Raw genomic sequence first — 6000 nt, 5'->3', positions numbered from 1 at the left:
ACATACTCTACCAGACCCCCACTTTACAGTACAGCCATGACACGCTCCTGGTTTGAGGCCATTCGGAAATGCTTGCATTATGCAGATAATGCAGCATGTGTGTCTCTCCCCCTCCTCATTTTTTTGTTAAAGGATAGTGTAAAACCCAAAATTAAAAAAGTAGACATTAGGTATCGCCGCATCCATAAGAATCTGCTCTATAAAAATACCCTATGACCTAACCCCTTAGATGAACACTGTAAAAAAATAAACTGAGCCAAAAACAGCAATTTTTAGCAAACTTCCAATTTTAAACAGTTTTTCCTAGTAACAAAGCAAGGGTTAACAGCAAAACTTAATATTTATTACCCTGATTCTACGGTTTACAGAAACACCCCATATGTGGTCGTAAACTGCTGTATGACCAAACGGCAGGGCACAGAAGGAAAGGAAAGCAGATGGCTTTTTTTTGGCACCATATCCCATTTGAAGACCCCCTGATGCACCCCTAGAGTAGAAACTCCATAATAATGACCCCATCTAAGAAACTACACCCCTCAAGGTATTTAAAACTGATTTTACAAACTGTATTAACCCCTTGAGATAAAGTTTCAGAATTTCTATTTCTGGAAACCTTGCCTCACAAATAGGGTCACTTTTATGGAGTTTCTACTCTAGGGGGGCTTCAAATGGGACATGGTGTAAATAAACCAGTCCAGCGAAATCTGCCTTCCAAAAACCACACCTTCCCCTCTACGCCCTACCGTGTGCCTGTACTGTAGTTTACGGCCACATATGGGGTGTTTCTGCAAACTACAGAATAGGGGCAATAAATATTTAGTTTTGTTTGGCTGTTAACCCTTGCTTTGTTACTGGAAAAAAATGTAATCTCCACTTGCCAATAACTCTTGTGGCACACCTAAAGGGTTAACTGTTTGTAAAATCAGTTTAATATCTTGAGGGGTGTAGTTTCTAGAATGGGCTCATTTTTGGGTGGTTTCTATTATGTAAGCCTCGCAAAGTGACTTCAGACCTGAACTGGTCCTTAAAAACCGGAATTAGACTTACCGGTAATTCAGTTTCCATGAAATCACCATGACGGCCACAAGGAGATTGACCCATGACCTCTGTGGGGGCAGGAAACAGAGAAGAGGTTAAATTGCCCCCTCCCACCACCACACCTCAGTGTTCCAAAGATATCAAGTGCCAGAAGTGTCCTAGTATTTCCCAGTATTACACCATACCAGAAAAATACCGGTGAAAACAAAATTTCAACAAATTTCAACAAAAGAATGGGAGGGAATGTATGGGCCGTCATGGTGATTTCATGGAAACTGAATTACCGGTAAGTCTAATTCCGGTTTTCCCATATCATCACCATGACGGCCACAAGGAGAGTTATAAAATTATTTTTTATGGGTGGGGGCAACCGCCTGGAGAACCTTCTGACCAAAGGAGAGGCCAGAGGTTCCAGACAAGTCCAAACGGTAATGTTTCACAAATGTGTGAATACTAGACCAGGAGGCGGCCCTGCATATATCATCCAGGGAGGCCCCTGCTCTTTCAGCGAAGGTAGTAGATACAGCTCTGGTAGAGTGGGCTCTAATATTGGAAGGAGGATCCAGATTCTGGTTCTTATAACATAAGGTAATAGTGTCCTTAATCCATCTTGCAATGGAGGATTTTGAGGCCCTGGATCCCTTATTCCTTCCAGCAAATTGGACAAGCAGACTGTCAGACTTCCTGAAGTCCCTAGTGGCTTCCAAGTATCTAATAACTGCACGCCTAACGTCAAGGAAATGGAATTGCTCTTCTTCCTGATCCTTGGGATTGTTGAAGAAGGATGGGAGTAGGATCTCCTGACCTCTGTTGCGGTCTGAGGCCACCTTTGGCAGGAAACCTGGGTCTAGTTTAAGCACAATCTTATCCTCAGTGATGGTAAGGTATGGTTCCCTAATGGAGAGAGCCTGAATCTCTCCCAGTCTCTTGGCAGAGGTAATTGCTATAAGAAAGGCAGTCTTGAATGAAAGCAACTTGATTGAACAATCCTCCAACGGCTCAAATGGGGAACACATAAGATTGTTGAGAACGAAATTTAAGTCCCAGGTTGGGCTGCGGGACCTAAGTGTGGGTCTCAGTCTACGTGCAGCTCTAATGAATCGTTTGATCCATCTATGGTCTGCCAGGTCGGAATCAAAGAAGGCGCTCAAAGCCGAAACTTGAACCTTTAAAGTGGATGGAGAAAGGCCCATGTCCAGGCCCCTTTGTAGAAATTCCAGAATTTTCTGGATACTGGGCCCCACAGAATTTGGATTTTCCTCACCTGACATGAACAGAATCTCTTCCAGATCTTCAGGTATATCGCTGAAGTGACCTTTTTCCTAGAACATCTCAGGGTGGCTATAACCTGGTCTGACAGGCCCTGAGACCTTAAGAGGGAGACCTCAGGATCCAAGCCGTGAGCTTCAGGAACTCCGGATGAGGATGTAGCAAAGGACCCTGGTATAGGATGTCCCCCCTGAGTGGGAGTCTCACTGGTTCGTCTATTGCTAGCTTTAATAGAGGGGTGAACCAACTCCTCTTGGGCCAGAACGGAGCGATCAGTATCACCGTGGTTCTCCCCTCCTGAATCTTCTGAATGACCCTCGGGATGAGCGGCAATGGAGGGAATGCGTACCCTAGATCCCAGCACCATTTTAGGGAGAAGGCGTCTACTCTCCAGGGATGGTCCCCAGCATTTAGGGAGCAGAATGTTTGCACCTTCGTATTTCTCCTTGATGCAAACAGGTCTATTGTAGGAAGCCCCCATCTTCGGGTTAGCATATTGAAGACCTCTGGGTTCAGTGCCCACTCTGTGTGATCTATTACCTGTCTGCTCAAAAAGTCCGCTTCTAGATTCAGGGATCCCTTCAGGTGCATTGCTGAGATGGACTTTAGTTCCTTTTCTGCAAAGGAGAAGATCTCCTCTGAGATACTCTGGAGTCTCCTTGATCGAGTACCCCCCTGGTGTTTTAGGTAGGAGACCACAGTCACGTTGTCCGATAGGACCTTCACGTGCTGATTTCGTATCAATTGCTTGGCGGCGAGAAGGGCTTCTCTTACTGCATACAGCTCCCTGAAATTTGAAGACTGAGCAGATATTAGACGCTTCCACGTTCCTTGGAAATAGGCTCTGTCGATTTTTGCTCCCCAACCGGATTGGCTGGCGTCCGTGAAGACGGTAATCGACGGTGATCTGATCCAAGGGACTCCCTGGGACAGATTCTTCTCCTTCGTCCACCATGAGAGGGACTTCTTTACTAATCCTGGGATTGGGAGCTTGGAGTCCAGAGAACCCTTTTTGTTCCAGTGGGACAAAAGCCAGGTCTGAATCACACGGCAGTGAGCCTGTGCCCACTCGACCGAGGGTATACAGGAGGTTAGGAGGCCGATTAGGCTCATTGCTTCCCTCACTGAGCATTTTTTCCCCCGTTGGAAGTGTCTCACCTTGTTTATCAGGGACTGGACTTTGCTCTGTGGAAGAAAGGTTGACTGGGTTACAGAGTCTAGAGTAACTCCCAGAAATCTCACCTTCTGGGATGGAACCAACATTGACTTGGGTTCGTTCACTATCCAACCTAGTTGAGATAGGCGTGACAGAAATACTTCCAGGTCCGACAGCAGGAGATCTTTTGAGTCCGCTATGACTAGGAAATCGTCCAGATATGGCACTATATTTAATCCCTCCTGTCTGAGAGGGGCTATCATCTCTACCACAAGCTTGGTGAAGAGCCTTGGAGCGGCTGAAATCCCAAAGGGCAGTGCTATAAACTGGAAATGACGAATCCGATTGGAAGGGTCTAGGACAGCAAACCTTAGAAACCTCTGGTGATCTGGGTGAATGGGGACGTGCAGATAGGCATCTTTCAGGTCGATCGAGCACATAAATGCCCCTAGCTTTATCAACGGCACTAAGGATCTGAGAGACTCCATCTTGAACTTCCTGTAAAGAATAAACTTGTTCAGTTGTTTTAAGTTTATGATGGTCCGGAAGTCTCCTTCCTTTTTCCTTACTAAGAATAGGGTTGAATAGTACCCCTGACCCCTCTGAGATGCGGGGACCGGGATTACAGCACCCTTCTTCACCAAGTCCTGGACTCCTTGAAAGATATTTAGGTTGGAGAGTCTGGTAGGCAACCTCGTGATGACGAATCTTGCAGGAGGGAGAGAGGTGAACTCGATTCTGTAACCTTGCTGAATGATGTCCAGGGCCCAGGGATTTCTTGATGTTAATGACCATGGACCCAGGAAATCCTTCAGTCTCCCCCCCCTACAACGGCGTCATTGTTTGTCCTCAGATTTGGACTGGGGCCTGAGAAGGAAGCCCCTTCCTCTACCCCCTTTGGGATAAGACCAGCGGCCTGACTTGCCTTTCCCTCTAACAGATTTATTCTGTCCGCCGTAGGACCGAAAGGACTGATTCTTCCTAAAGGACCTTTCCTCTGGGAATCCCTTTTTCTTGTCGGCTGCCTTCTCAAGTATCTCGTCCAGGACCGGCCCGAATACATATTCTCCTGAAAAGGGGATGGATATCAGTTTTAGCTTAGAGACTCTGTCGCCCGACCAGGACTTCATCCACAAAGTCCGACGAGCCGCATTGGACAACCCTGCCTCCCTAGCACAGAATCTGATAGACTCAGCAGATGCATCTGCCAGGAAGCCTGTAGCTGATTTGAGTAGCGGTATGGACTGCAGGATCTCTTCCTGCTTAGGTGGTTCTCAAGTTCCCCTAACCACAGGTACATAGACCTGGCTACCGATGTTGCCGCAATGTTGGTCTTGATGTTAAACATGGAGGCCTCCCAGGCTTTCCTTAAAAGGGCATCTGCTTTTCGCTCCATGGTGTCCTTCAATTGGGCAGCATCTTCAAACGGCAGGGCAGTTTTTTTGTTAACCTTAGCCACCTGCACGTCAACTTTAGGGGTCCCGTCAAACAGTTTAGACTGTGAGGGGTCGAATAATAATCGATTTTTAAACTCTTTGGAAATCCCCAATCGTTTCTCAGGTTCTGACCATTCCTCCAGAATCATTTGTCTAATGTGTTCGTTTATGGGGAAGACCCGGGATTTTTTCACCTTGAGTCCCCCAAACATTTCGTCCTGAATAGAAACGGACCTAGGGGTCTCTTCAATCCCCATTGTTGCTCTGACTGCTTTCAACAAGTCATTCATCTCCTCCGAGGAAAAATAAAATTTCCTATTATTTTCATATACCTCCCCTTCAGAGAGAGATGGATCATCCTCCCACTGCGTGGAGGTAGAAGCTTTATCGCCTGCGTCCTCGGATCCCGAAGAAAAAATCCTGGAACGCGGACGCTTGCGAGAAGGCTCGTCCTGGGGATCAGACTGAGCAACTCTAGCGGCCCGAATTTCTTCCTGAACCACTGATCTGATATTTTCCATAAGGGACGACTGTTCCTCCTGGATTACATCAGAAATACATGCTTTACAAAGCTTCTTTCCATAATCGTCAGGCAGTTTCCTTGCACAAGAGATGCAACGAGGGGGTTTTTTAAGCTTTTTTTGCGCCTCTTTAGCCTGAAACAGATATGGAAATAGCGGTATCAGAAAATAAGGCTTTGGCAAGAAAGAATATCATGTCATAAGACAAGCGGATCCCCAGAGGGATACTTACAGGAGGCAGAGGGGGAGCATCCAGCTCCATAACAGTTTGTACCTCAGGACCTGACATTCTGTAGGGTAAAAATGCAGCTGCAGTACTCACAGACCTCAGATCAGCGTCCTTATGGCAGCTCCCGCCTTTTATTCAAACTGCTCTGCTCCTGCGCTTTTTTACTTCCGGGTTGCGGCAAACCCGGAAGTGACGTCACCGACGTCGGCGTGCGCACACGCCAGCCGCTACCAGCCCGACCCACAGGGGAGGAGGAGAATTGCGGCCCGGGAGCAGGCTCCAGACCGGCCAGAGCGAGTCCTCCCGATACCCCCCAGCCCAGCATGAGCACGCGGCCGCCGGCGGACTGGG

Source organism: Bufo gargarizans, chromosome 10 (genome assembly GCF_014858855.1).
Source record: "Bufo gargarizans isolate SCDJY-AF-19 chromosome 10, ASM1485885v1, whole genome shotgun sequence".
Lineage (NCBI taxonomy): Eukaryota > Metazoa > Chordata > Amphibia > Anura > Bufonidae > Bufo > Bufo gargarizans.
Note: the sequence above shows the minus strand (reverse complement) of the source record.